General features: G+C 35.8%; 1 long non-coding RNA gene across 1 annotated transcript; it reads left to right on the top strand.

The window, feature by feature from the left end:
* Positions 1-7,117: 7,117 nt before the first annotated feature.
* LOC107975339 (uncharacterized) lies at positions 7,118-11,779 on the top strand. Its single transcript, XR_001718784.3, has 3 exons — positions 7,118-7,484; positions 8,847-8,905; positions 11,581-11,779. It is a non-coding gene; the product is annotated as an uncharacterized LOC107975339 (long non-coding RNA).
* The last annotated feature ends 3,552 nt before the right edge of the window (positions 11,780-15,331 follow it).

Raw genomic sequence — 15,331 nt, forward strand, 5'->3', positions numbered from 1 at the left:
GTCAGGAGATCGAGACCATCCTGGCTAACACGGTGAAACCCCGTCTCTACTAAAAAAAAAATACAAAAAAACTAGCCAGGCATGGTGGCAGGTGCCTGTAGTCCCACCTACTTGGGAGGCTGAGGCAGGAGAATGGCGTCAACCCAGGAGGAGCTTTCAGTGAGCTGAGATAGTGCCACTGCACTCCAGCCTGGGCAACAGAGCGAGACTCCATCTCAAAAAAACAAAAAGATGAGTTCGTGTCCTTTGTAGGGACATGGACAAAGCTGAAAACCATTATTCTGAGCAAACTATTGCAAGGACAGGAAACCAAACACTGCATGTTCTTCCTTGCATGTGGGAATTGAACAATGAGAACACTTGGACAAAGGGTGGAAAACATCGCATACCGGGGCCTGCTGTGGGGTGGGGGGATGGGGGATGGATAGCATTAGGAGATATATCTAATGTAAATGACGAGTTAATGGGTGCAGCACACCAACATGACACATGTATACGTATGTAACAAACCTGCACGTTGTGCACATGTACCCTAGCTTAAAGTATAATTTAAAAAAATCAAAAGCATTCTTATACACCAATAACAGAGAAAATCATGAGTGAACTCCCATTCACAATTGCTACAAAGAGAATAAAATACCTACGAATACAATTTACAAGGGGTGTGAAGGAACTGTTCAAGGAGAACTACAAACCACTGTTCAAGGAAATAAGAGAGGACACAAACAAATGGAAAAAATTTCATGCTCATGGATAAGAACAATCAATATCGTGAAAATGGCCATACTGCTCAAAGTTATTTATAGATTCAATGCTATCCCAATCAAGCTAACATTGACTTTTTCTTCACGGAATTGGAAAAAACTACTTGAATTTTCACATGGAATCAAAAAAGCACCCACATATCTGAGACAATCCAAAGCAAAAAGAACAAAGCTGGAGGTATCACGCTACTTGACTTCAAATGATACTAAAAGGCAACAGTAACCAAAACAGCATGGTACTGGTACTAAAACAGACATATAGACCAATGCAACAGAACAGAGGCCTCAGAAATAATGCCACAAATCTACAACCTTCTGATCTTTGACAAATCTGACAAAAACAAGAAATGGGGAATGGATACCCTATTTAATAAATGGTGTTGGGAAAACTGGCTAGCCATATGTAGAAAGCTGAAACTGGATCCCTTCCTTACACTTTATACAAAAAGTAACTCAAGATGGATTAAAGACTTAAATGTAAGACCTAACACCATAAACACCCTAGAAGGAAATCTAGGCAATACCATTCAGGACTTAGGCATGGGCCAAGACCATGAATAAAAGACCAAAAGCAACGGCAACAAAAGCCAAAATTGACAAATGGGATCTAATTAAACTAAAGAGCTTCTTCACAGCAAAAGAAACTATCATCAGAGGGATGAGGCAACCTACAGAATAGGAGAAAATTTTTGCCATCTATCCATCTGACAAAAGGCTAATATCCAGAATCTATAAAGAACTTAAACAAATTTACAAAATTAAAACAAACAACCCCATCAAAAAGTGGGCAAAGGATATGACCAGACAATTCTCAAAAGAAGACATTTATGCAGCCAACAAACATATAAAAAGAAGCTCATCATCACTGGTCACTGGAGAAATGCAAATCAAAGCCATAGTGAGATACCATTTCACACCAGTTAGAATGGCGATCATTAAAAAGTCAGGAAACAGATGCTGGAGAGCATGTGGAGAAATAGGAACGCTTTTACACTGTTTGTGGGAGTTTAAATTAGTTCAACCATTGTGGAAGACAGTGTGGCGATTCCTCAAGGATCTAGAATTAGAAATACCATTTGACCCAGCAATCCCATTACTGGGTTTATACCCAAAGGATTATAAATCATTCTACTATAAAGACACATGCACACGTACGTTTATCGCAGCACTGTTCTCAATAGCAAAGACTTGGAACCAACCCAAACGCCTATCAATGATAGACTGGATAAAGAAAATGTGGCACATATACACCATGGAATACTATGTAGCTATAAAAAAAAATGAGTTCATGTCCTTTACTGGGACATGGATGGAGCTGGAAATCATAATTCTCAGCAAACTAACACAGGAATAGAAAACCAAACACCACATGTTCTCACTCATAAGTGGGGGTTGAACAATGAGAACACATGGACACGAGGGGAACATCACACACCGGGGCCTGTTGGGGGGTGGGGGGCTAGGGGAGGGATAGCATTTGGAGAAATACCTAATGTAGATGACGGATTGATGGGTGCAGCAAACCATCATGGCACATGTATACCTATGTAACAAACCTGCACATTCTGCACATGTACTCCAGAACTTAAGGTATATTAAAAAAAAAGAAACTGTATACCTATATAACCAGAATAAGAAATGGGGGCTGTATCTCATTACAAAAACACTTCGACTCATAAATGATAAAAAGGGATAGGATTAAAATAATATTTTCAATACCTAATAAAATAATGGATCTAGGCATTTAATATCAACTGCTAATATCACAGAATGAAGGAGAGCAAAAATCATAATAGAAATACACAACACCCTCTATCAAGGACTTTTGCCAAAAAGAATTGAACCTACACATCATCAAGTCCTTAGAATCAAAGATCAATTTAACAAAAATAAAGACAAGGAAATAGTATGTTAAACTACATGATGTTAATTCAACCAAAATAAAAAATATATATATATATGTGTGGGGCACTCCATCTGCTAATACTGCTTCTTACAATTAATATGGAGAATCTCATTTCTTTAATAAAGCATAAAATGCATGAAAAATATATTTTAATAAAGTATAAAAAATAAGAAAAGATAAAATGGGACTCATTAAATGTTTTAATGACTTAGTGAAAATGTGCTCAAAATCCCTAATCATCAGGGACATGCAAATCAAAACCACAATAAAATATCACCTCACACCTGTTAGAACAGCTATTATCAAAAAATAAGATAAAAGTTGTTGTTGAGGATGTGAAGAAGAGAGAGAAACCTTGTACACTATTGCTGAAAATGTAAATTGGTATATTAACAGTCACTGTAAAAAGTAGCATGCAGGTTCCTCAAAAAATTAAAAATAAAATTACCCGCAATCCCAATTCTGAGTATATATCCAAAGGAGTTGAAATCAAATCTCAAAAAGATATCTTCAATCCCATGTTCACTGCAGCATTATTTACAATAGCCAAGATATAGAAACAACTTAAATGTTTATCAGTGGATAAGTGGATAAAGAAAATGCGTTATATATACACAAAATAAAATAATGTTCAGCCTTAAAAAAAGAGGGAAATATTGCGTGCATCTATAGAACATAGGACAAATACTGCATAATCTCACTTGTATAAAAAATCTAAAACAGTTAAATTCATAAAATCAGATAGTGGAATACTGGTTACTAGGGACTGAGTGGAGGAGGAAATAGAAATATATATATTATTTATTTTTCTATGACTATATATTATTTTATATATTTTATAAATATAAAATTTTAAAACATATAAAATACACCAATATATGGTTGAGCGTGAACAAAATATTCTGGAAGGATTTTGCTGTGGTTTGAATAATTATCCCCTCCAAAACTCATGTTAAAATTTGATTGCTGCTGTGGCAGTGTTAGGAGGTGGGACTTTGGGAAGTAATAATAATGCCATGAAGACTCTGACCCCATGCGTAGGATTAGAACCATTACAAAAGAGCAAGTTTTGCTGTGTTTTTGCCTTTTTGCATTTTTGTTTTTCTCCATGTGACGATGCAACAAAAAGGCTCAGCAGATGCCAACACCTTACTCTTGGACTTCAGAACCTCCAGAACTGTGGGAATATAAATTTTTCTTCATTATAAATTACCCAATTTCAGTATTGTATTATAGCAGCAGAAAACACACTGAGACTGAAATATAAGAAACTGATAATAATGATGACCTCTGAGGACTAGAACTGTAAGTTTGTACTGTTGGGGAAAAAAGAGTAGATTTAAAACAAAATGTTTGGGTTATTATTATAATTTCCTTTGTTTTATTTTTGTTTGATAAGAGAAAAAAATAAAAATCAATCTGTAATGTTGAAAGTACAATAATAAATATTTGTAGAGAATTTGTAGAAATTATAATATACATTGTATCTTCCAAAGTAAAACCAAAAAAAAGAGGGGAGAGAAAAATCAGAGAAGAACATGAAATATTTGCCTTTGGGCATCTGAACAAAATGTAATTTTACTTTTATTCTTTTTTTCTGTGTATTCTAAATGTTCTAATAGGATTTTATATCAATTTTATATTATAAAAGAAACCTTTAAAACACCATTTTGTGATCTATCAACTCTTTAAAAAATTGTAAACCAATCCTTTCCTTAGCCTTTCCAATCCCAGCCTCCAATCCCAAGTCCATCTAATTCTCATTTATTTCATAGCACTTATTACCTTCTTCTCTACAAATTACTTATTTGTATAATATTGGCTTTTAATACGCCTTTGCTTTTTTTATTTCTATATCCCAGAAAACCGTTATTTGCATATTGGTGCTTAATGTATGGTGTTGAATTAATGAAAAATGCCTTGTCATTTTCCAGGACCTATTTGCCTTTTGAAAATGAAAATAAGTAATTCAAAATCTAAGCTTTTGGAACTGTAAAATATTTTGAGCATTAAGGAAGTGTTACTATGGGAGCTGAGTCACATAAACATGAAGCTATAACCTAGGAAGCTGTAACCTTTGTTTCTCTGATTATAGATTAGACTTTTTCCTTACCTACATTGTTTTGTAGAATGTTATACATGACTAAAATGTGACAGAGCAAGCCTCTTTCCTTTTAACTGTTGATGTTCTTTATAGATTAACTTCCCTTCTTCCTATCTCACACGAAGACTTCATGACTATAACACTGTCTGGGATGAAATGTTAAATATACTTTTTAGTTGGAATGGAAATTAAAATGATCTGTATGAAAAAGAAAACTAATTAAATTGTTACTCACAAAACAGCCCTGTCTAGAAAATCCTATAATTCTACTAAATTTCTTTGTTTTCTACCTATATAAGCAAGACTTTAACTTTTAACTTAGAAGCACTAACCCCATTTCTCTGGAGTCTGTATTTCCCGGATAGCTATTCTCAGCTTTTTGTTTGAATAAACTCTTTAAAACTGGATTCCGATTCTTTTCATTTTTTTAGGTTGACATGAATTAAAAAAAAAAATTAGTAAAATGGATATGTGATAAGATCACCACTGCTTCATCCGTCAAGTCTTTGATGATGGGCGTTATTTCTGGTTGCTCCAGACGTGTTACTGCATTGAGTTTACTAAGTTGGGAGCAAAAGGAAGTTCTGAATTTGTTTTCTATCTATTCTACCTTAGAAACCCTCATTATAAAGGAATGGTAGCCAAAGAGATGTCTTTAAACAACACTTTCAGGAATTGGAGAAATAACTGATGCTACCTGCCTTCGCTTCTCTATTTTGTTTGTTTTAATTAGTATTCCTGTTATTTAGTTTAATTGCTCTGCCCTGAACTCCAGTTACCTTCTTGGGTCTCTAAGCTCATGCTAGCATTTAAAAGGCACTTCCCCAAGCAGTCTGAGTTGCATTCCTTAAACTCTCCACAATTCTGAACAAGCTGTTTCCCCAGAAATAGCCTATATACTGAGAAAAGAAAAATAGCTGGAAACAGTCTGAATTATATGAGGTATGCAAAATTTATCAGGCCCAGAGAGAACTGAGGTATCGGACTTCAGTCATATTCTCCCCCCACCAACTCATGCCTGGGGGTAACTGTTTAAAGGCATTTTGTTTCTAACCAGATGCCTAACCTATTATCTTCATATTCCTGGAATGTATGATACAAAAAACAATGTACAACCAATCAACAGCTTATGTTATTTTAATGTAAATTATAGGTAAATAACTCAGAAACTGCCTCTTCTTTTCCTTTCAAAATCCACTTGTAACTTCTGTTAACCAAAGTGGATATTTAGGGCAACTTGAATCTATGCTCCTGAGTTGCCATCCTCAAGCATGGCCCAAATAAACTCTCTACTTATATTAATTTGTTCTCAACTTATTCTTTTTCGGGCAACAACAGTCTGCTTCACTTTTTAAAATATTTTCAGATAATTCCTGAAACATCTGGGCAATAGCAAGCTTTTTGTACCTCTTCTATGTCAGTGTGGGGGCAAAGGCCTTTGGCTCCTTAAAGGTTCACTGAAAAATCATTGACATAAGTCAGGTTGATTAACAGGAGTGAAAGCATACACCTTTATTTCATTTATTTATAAATGAATATTATTTATTTCTTGGGGCCTTCAGAATAAAGACCAAACCTCTCAATGAGATTACAAAAGCTTAAATACCATCTTGAGGTTACAGAAAGAATGGGGGCTTGGATCCTGATAAAACAGTTTATGACGGGGAGAGAGGAACAGTCATGGCTAGTAAAGAAGGCCTTGTTATGTAAATGAAGCCTCACAGGTAGTAGACCTCAGAGAGAATAGATGGTAAATGTTTCTTTTCAGGCTTTTAAAGGTATCAGACTCTTAGTTAATCTCCCCTAGATCCAGGACAAGCCTTGAAAGGGAAGGCCTGGTTAGTGGGGCATCTTCACAGACGCCAATTTCCCCTACAAAAGACATCTTTGCAGGACCAATTCAGTCTGCTGACCCTGTGGCAACCATTTCAAAAATGTGTCATAGAAATGTATTTTGGGGTAAAATGTTTTGATTTTCTTCACACCATCTGAAGAATATCTTTTGTAGACCTTCACTGCCTGTCCCCCTCTGGCACCATTAAAACAACCTAGTCAGTTTCCCCATAATCCATTCCAAACTAGACCTCCCCTTCCCCTCTCTAAAGCTCAAAGTTTTTGAGCCATGTCTCACCCTGAAACAAAACTTCTGCTCCACATTTAATCCCACTCTAACTAATTGTTGTGCCAGACCCCTATTGACTCCACTAAGGATGACAGTGTGCCCTAGAGGCTGAAAAAGGAAACTGGAGATAGCAAAAGAGACATAGGATTTATTGAAGGAACTTACATACAGGGACAATCCAGGAGGAGCAGACTGGACCAGAGAACCACCACCATTTGTAAAACACATGCAGTTTATAGAGGAATTTCACTTAGCACCCTCCACCTAGCAACCTTCACCTAGCAATCTCCATTTAACACAAAACAAAGGGCCTGGATCCCTTGTATGGCCTGCATTCCAAGGGAATGGCTGGGGATTCAGATGTCCTTCATAGATAAGGAGTGAAACTCTGGGTTGTCTACTCCTGGACCCCTTAGCTCAGGACTCCAAACACACATTCTTCTTAGACCATAGGGTCATTCTCAGGGTATGCTTCAGTTATAGTTGTCAGGTGCCTCTGCCATGTACCAACTATAATTTATGTCTGTTTACTCTTGGAGATACATTTTCAGTTGGTGGGGTCAGAAGTGAGGAGACATTATCTCTCAGGTGGCTATAACTTTCCTTCACTTAAGTTTAACTATATGGAGTAATTGTATCCTTTCTGACTCTTGAATGAAGTATTTGGATGACATAGAATAAGTGAATATGACATATAGTTGATTTCTGGTGTGACTACGTTTACCTATGTTCAGAAGTTTCCATACCCAAGAAATTACTGCTATTTATATAATTGACTCAGGTTGCAGGGTTCACAAAAATATCTAAACATAAAAAGAATTGCTAATAAAATATTTTTTACATGACCCAAGAGAAGTCATTAGTTCAGAGAAGACTTTTCAATATTTGTACTATATTTGTAAAATTTAAATGATTTTATAGATAATATATTGTGTACATTATTTATATACTATGTGTCATAAACATATTGTAAGATTGACATTTGGCTTGTGAGTATTACTTAGGTTCCAGAAACACTGGAAAACAAGCAGTTATGATAAATCCCTATAGGTATCAGATTCTATAGATAGGAATTACAGGGCTACAGAAAACTTTTCCCCAGAATATGGCGCTTCAGCGTGCTAAGTGCTTTGAAAATAGAAAGGCCTCAGAAATAAGTCTCAGAACCATGGTTTCTCTCTGATTTTTCCCTCTTCCCTCTGTTTTTCTGATCCTCTTTCCAAAAGCGTCAGTGGGGACTCTCTCTGGAGTTTCCTTATCTGACTAAGAAAGCTTAAATGTGATTGTCTTAACTCTCCCTCCCTAGGAATCTCACCAAATAACCAGGAAAGATCAATCCCCAGAAAAGAGAAGAGACCAGTGGTCTGTCACCATGCCCAGATAGACTTTTTACCTGTTCTTCCAAGGGCAGCTCCACATGATTACCTGGGGGATTTTATCTTTATAATAAAACAATCTTTTTTCATGAGCAGCTCCACCCATCACCTTCCCATAATGTCTGCCTCCTGCCTCCTAGATCCATTTATTCTTCCCAATGATTTACTGTCTCTCAAAAGAAATGTCTGCATTTCTCATCTTCCCTCTCCCCTCTGGAAAAAAGCACATAATCTTCTGTACCTCACTGGGTAATTGAATAATCACTCTGTGATTTTCTCTCTGCACATCAATAAATTTGTGTCTTTTCTCCTATTAATCAGCTTTTCGTCAGTTGAGTTTTAAGAAAACCTTCAGAGTATAAAGGGGAAGTTTTCACTTAAAACACAAGAAATATCCTCTTAAAATGACTTCAAACACATTTGGAACCATAAAAATGTTATTATTAGGAAAACCTAAAAGACATAAAATCATGCAGTTCAATCGTATGTCTAATACTTGGTATTACTAGTGTTTACATGTTACTGACAGCAAATCCACAAGGGTCTGCAGCAACCTCAATTCTTCCCCCTTTAGAAGAAAGAATATGACTGAGGGATATGACTGAGGGTTATATGGCAGAAGAAGAGACCAAGGTAAGTATAGAAGCAGGAGTGAAAGTTTGTTAAAAAGCTTTAGAGAGGAATGAAAAGAAAATAAAGTACGCTTGGAAGAGGGCGAAGCAGGTGACTTGAAAGGCAACTGCATGGTTTGACCTTTTGACATGGAGTTTTGTATGTTGGCATACTTCCAGGGTCTTGTGTTCCTTTTCCCCTGATTATTCCCTTGGGGTGGGCTGTCTGCATGCTCAGTGGCCTGTTAGCACTTGGGAGGAGAGCACCTGCAGCGTGTTTACTAGAGTTGTACGAATACTCACTTGAGGCATTCTTCCTTACCAGCTGATGTCCCTAGGAGGTCATACACCATTTAAATTCAGCCATTTTGCCTTTTAGTGTGCATGTGTGAGCCCATTCACTCATTCCTGAGATCTTTTTGAGAAGCTGCTGATTACCAGACTCATTTTTTTCTATTTATAGTAAGACTACCTTTCCCTAGCTGGCTGTGACCCACTATTATTTTAGAGAGACAGTTAACTACTGCCAGACCATCACCTGATGGTCGCCTGACACTGCTGGTGGGGTGAGAGGAACTCTCTCCTGCCTTGCTCATGCCTAGCTAGCTACCTACTATAATATACAGTATCCAGAGGCACTCCTACAGTCAGGTTTGTCTCAGAAAAGCATTATCTTTTTTCTTCTAAGTACCACAGTTTTGTTTAAAATTATTTTTAATTGGTATAAAATATCTTCATTAGCAGTATTAGTAATAGTTGAGAGTAATGCAGAGGAATGACTTTTCCTCAGCATACTCTCCTTCGTGGTGATGGTTTTACTTATCAGATAACTTCAGATTTTGTAATTACCTAAGAGGTATTATTATAAATTTTAACAATGAAAATAATTTAGAAGTTATTTTAAGAGGCAAGTTTAAAATGTAAATGTAAATGTAGAGTCAGCTTTATTTATTGAATGCTTCTGTGGTACAAAAAATAACGCATAGACTGTCTTCAATTACGTGCATTAATGGAAAAGACAAAATATATGCACTTGTAAAAGGCTGACAAATGGTTATAGCAGCATAAATTATACAACTTATTATGTAAACTGAGTAAAAATCATGGCCAGAAAGAGTCAAGCCAAAGGATTTAAGCATGCTGTGTTTCTGTTAACACAGCCTTCATTCTACCCATCTATTTTGATTGGCAGAGAAAAATCTCTCTAAATAGCTGAAAGTTTATTGACAAATAGATCTTTTGTAAACATCCTCTATTTAGATATTATTTACGAATATTCACATGTCAAAGCTCTTAAGGAAATAAAAAGGGCAAGCAGATCTTTATAACATATATATTAGTTATATATATGGTTAATAATTTTCTGATGACTTAAGGACAGAAAAATGTTTGATAGAGTTATGCATGCAGATATACATAGTTTTAAATTTTAACAGATTTTGGCAAAACTAAAAGTAAAGGTGTTATAATTTTTGCTAAAATTCATCCAAAACTAGAAAAAAAATTCAAGAGGAGAAAAAAATAAAATTGAGAAACTAAACATAAGAGTAGACATGAATCAGATACATCTTGTGCAAGAAACAGAAAAAAATAAATGAAATATACGATATGGTTTACACCAAAATCCATTAATTATTGCTTACATTTTTATCTTCTAATTACAATATGCTATTTTCGTGTGTATCAAAAGTAGAGCACTATATCCTGACTCCAAGTGCTTTCCTTAAAACAAAACAAACAGAATTAGTTTTTCAGCTTAGCAAAGCATACTATCTATTTTAGCACAGCAGGAATGCTGCCATTTTAATAGGATAGCAGACAAGTGGATTTATTCTCAATCCTTTAAGCTTCTACTTCAGGGGACTAAAATGTGTGAAAAAAATTTCGGATCCAATTTTAGACTATGTTTCAAATCCACTGAGATTCTCCATTCTCTACATCTCTGGAACATGATTATTCTGAGAACATCTACACTTTCACAAGGCTGCCTGCTTCTCTGTTAAGACATGAAAACAGAAGAAAATTGAGCAAAAATTGAATTTCATGTGATTGAGCAAATTTGAGTTTCATGTGATTCATGTGAAGAGAATAAACAAAGGGCAAAATAATTCTAGAGTGCTAGTAACTAAGTTGAAAGGTACAATGTCATTTGTAAATGAAGTTACTTTATTTATTCATGAAGTTAAAATTTTGTTGAGAATTTGTATCTTGTGGCCTTTACCCAATTTCTCCTTATTGCATGTCAAATAATTGTGTTTTAAAATAAATTCTAAAATGTTACGGATTGTACTCTTAAAATGCATTATCAATTTTAATTTTAAAACATATATTTTCTATTATAAACATTTTTCATAATAGAGGATATTAGAATGAAAAGGAAAATATTCTTGGTCTTCTCAAATAATATAATTTTATATAAGGTTTAATTTATAGCCTTAAAAGCCTCTATGAAGAGATGTGATATGGATATATTATCCATATTGTTGCCTGAGGAAAATTTTAACTGAAATATGAATTATAATTTTTAATAATTTTGAATTTTCTCCTTTGATTCATTTCTGTTTTTCTCTTTTTTACTGTGTTTTATACAAATTGTATAAGGAATAGTTGGCTTTGATTTTAAATGAGCTATTTACTTTACTCATGCTATTTTCAGAACACTTTTATTAATTTATGAATTTATTGATTTTGGTTCAGTAGGACCCACAGGTCAAATAGCAAACTCAACCAACCAAGTATGAAAATGACGCAATAAAGAGAAGAAAAAGTTAAAGTACTTGACAAAATGAGATATGCTGCCACAATTTTGAACTTTACTTCTTATGAGAAGGCCCAGGTCAGTTCTGAATTTCTTTGGAATTTGTTTACATTTTAAGATATAGTCATTTGTTCTTCATTTTTAACTGTCTTTTTTTTTTCCCCCTGAAATTTCAAAAGTGAAGAGGTAATCTACAATTGACAGCATATTAGGAGGGGGTTGGCATGCATGGGAAGTAATAGGAGCATAACGGAAGAGTGAGAAGACATAAAAAGCCATGACAGACTTTCATAGAAAAAAGTCAATATATGTCAACTTACCTCAATATTTTCTGGAGCTGTAAAACTACACAATGGTTGATATTCTTCTTGAAGCTCTGTAACTATATATTACTTAATTACAAAAGGGATACACGCAAGATTTTAGGGAAGGTGTCCTTTCTGGCTGACACATACAAATTGATTATATGTGTGTATGTACACACATATAATATTACGATATTACTATAATACTTCCACAATCTCTTAACAGCATGAAATCTTCAACCACTTCTCTGACTCTCCCCATAATCTTTGGCTAATGACTCTTCCTTGAATCTTCCCACCGTAGTCTTCTCAATTGATGGCCCATTTTTCAACAACAGTTCATATATTAATGGTCCTGGAGTTGGGGTTTAAGTGTCCTCTTTGCTTTCCCTTGTTGCTTTCAGGTTATTCTTTATTTCCTTTCTATCACAAACAACATTAAATTGCATGGTCCATATCACTACACCTCACTGGTTCATAATACTATATTTGGTACTTTCTTCTACACCCACGGATCATTCCCAATTGTGTGCTGGCTTCCTTTTTACTGTCACTTCTTCCAATACAGCCCTTGTATGAATTATCATTGATTTCATTATGCACAAAGAGAATCATTCCTTGAACCCTTCTTTTTCAACAATCTTGCTCTGCACACTACTTCAGCTATTTTCTTTCATAGTTATGCCCTACACCTGGTTATTATTTAGTAATTTTCCTCCAATATTAATTGTAAGCATCTTGCATTGTTGTGGGCTGAACTGTATCCTCTCCACCCTCCAAACTCATATGTATGTGACTATATTTGGAGACAGGACCTCTACAAAGGTAACTAAGGTAAAATGAAGTCTTATGGGTGGGTCTTAATTCATTATGACTGGTGTACTTTTAAAAAGAGGAGATTTAAACACGGACGTGTGCACAGTGGAAAGATCTGTGACAACACAGGGAGAAATTCAGCCATCCACAAGTGAAGGAGAGAGGTCTCAATGAAACCAACACTGCTGACAACTTGATCTTGGACTGCTACCCTGGATAACTGTGAGGAAATAAATTTCTGGTGTTTTAGCCATCCAGTCTGCAGTATTTTATTTTGGCAGCCTTAGAAAACTAAACACACACTATCTTCCACCTCCTATCTTCCCAACACATTTCTTTTAGTACACAATCAATTTCAACCCAGCTGTGTCCTAGACCTATTGATCATACAGTCTCTTATCACTGTGATTTCTTCCTTGCCCTCTTTTGCCAGTTTAAACTCCACGTTTAGTCATTTTTAACTTCTTTCTGAACTACAACTGGAACATACAAACAGTATATGTACATATTGATGAATTACTACCAAATGTATGCTTTCATGTAACACATATGGAGTATTAACATGGTGAATCATTTGGTTCCTCCTTGTCTTTCTCTTTCTTTACTGCACTTATTTTGCATAAATGTAATTCTGGCTGAATTCAATTTTCCCTTTATTAGGTACATTTGCTTGTAAAGAGAGATGATTTTAGAGAAAAATTTGCAAATGTGCACACCATACTCACTTTGAATTCAAGAAAAACCTTGTTGTTGGTTACTTTGGCTCATTCTCTATTTAGGTTTTTTTTTTTTTTTTTTTTTTGAGACAGAGTCTCGCTCTTTCGCCCAGGCTGGAGTGCAGTGGCGCGATCTCTGCTCACTGCAAGCTCCGCCTCCCGGGTTCACGCCATTCTCCTGCCTCAGCCTCCCAAGTAGCTGGGATTACAGGTGCCCGCCACCACGCCCGGCTAATTTTTTGTATTTTCAGTAGAGACGGGGTTTCACCGTGTTAGCCAGGATGGTCTCGATCTCCTGACCTCGTGATCCGCCTGCCTCGGCCTCCCAAAGTGCTGGGATTACAGGCATGAGCCACCACGCCCGGCCTCTATTTAGGTTTTTAGACCAGGGGTCAGCAAACTTTTTCTGTAAAAGACCAGATAGTGAATATTTTCATATGCCATATATTCTGTGTCATGACAACTATACTCAGCCATAGACAATATACAAAGAAGGGGAATGGCTGTGTGCCAATAAAACTTCATTTACAAAAATAGGCAACAGCCTGGATATCGCTAGGGCCTATAGTTGGCTGACTCTTGTTCTAGACTATTATATAAAACATTTTCTTCTATCCTCAGACAAAACCTTCCAGCTTATTCTGATTCTCAGGTGATGACTTTGATTCTTAATCTAATTAGAACATTGAGATCATCTTAAAAAGGATATTAGGTTGGGCATGGTGGCTCATGCCTGTAATCCCAGTTTTTGGGATGCCAGGATCTCTCGATGCCAGGAGCTCAAGACCAGCCTAGGCAACGTAGTGAGAGCCCATCTCTACAAAAAAATAAAAATTACAGAATCAAATTAAAAAGAAAAGAATGTTAATTATCTACCTCCACTGTATCTAGGCATTTGTCAGATTCTAGAAACATATTCTCTGTTATTTCTTGGAATACTCCTGTAGTATATAGATTAATTGTCCATGCCCATCTTTAAGGCCAACACTTTCAGTTGTGCAATAGATCTTACATCTTATTATCTATTGAAAAAACATAGCTCAAGCCATCCTGTTTCGTTACCCCAACTCATCCATTTTTCTTTTTCTGCTGCATCATTTCTATCAACTGCAAAACAAACCAACAAAATACAAAGCAACAGCAAGAAAATCACACAGCGATTTTAGCTGCCACATCCCCTTCCAGCTGCACTCAAATTTATGTCTTTTATCTTACATACTTCAACAATGGTTTCTGTATTACTGAATTTAACTCTTCTCCTGTTTTCTCTTTAAACCACATTAATTAGGCTTTTCTGTTTCTTTTTTTTTTTTTTTTACTTTAAGTTCTGGGATACATATGCTGAACATGTAGGTTTGTTACATAGGTATACATGTGCCATGGTGGTTTGCCGCACCTATCAACCCGTCACCTAGGTTTTAAGCCCTGAATGCATTAGGTATTTGTCCTAATGCTCTCAGCAGCACATAGCATATTTGACCACTTCTTCCTGTTCTTCTTTCTTCACTTGACTTTCCGGATATCATACTTTTCTGCTTTTTCTCCTAATGTTATTTATTCTCAATCTCTTTTGTCAGTTCATCTTAGTGTGACCACAGTGTGAGAGGTCTTGGTGCTCAGGGCTTGACTTGTTCTGTCAGTCCTCACTCCCATGGTTTGTGCTTTTTAAATATTATCCCATATATTTGAATGGTAAGACTTCAAATTATTTGAATATCTAGCCAGGGCCTCTCATTTCTACTTCAGTCTTATATCTCCCTACCTCCTCAATATCCCTACTTAGATGGCTAAAAATAAAGGGCTTTGGGGGAAATATAAAGTTAGTTTGCATTTAGCTAGTATCACAGCATCAC

The sequence above is a fragment of the Pan troglodytes genome, chromosome 5, assembly GCF_028858775.2.
Source record: "Pan troglodytes isolate AG18354 chromosome 5, NHGRI_mPanTro3-v2.0_pri, whole genome shotgun sequence".
NCBI lineage: Eukaryota > Metazoa > Chordata > Mammalia > Primates > Hominidae > Pan > Pan troglodytes.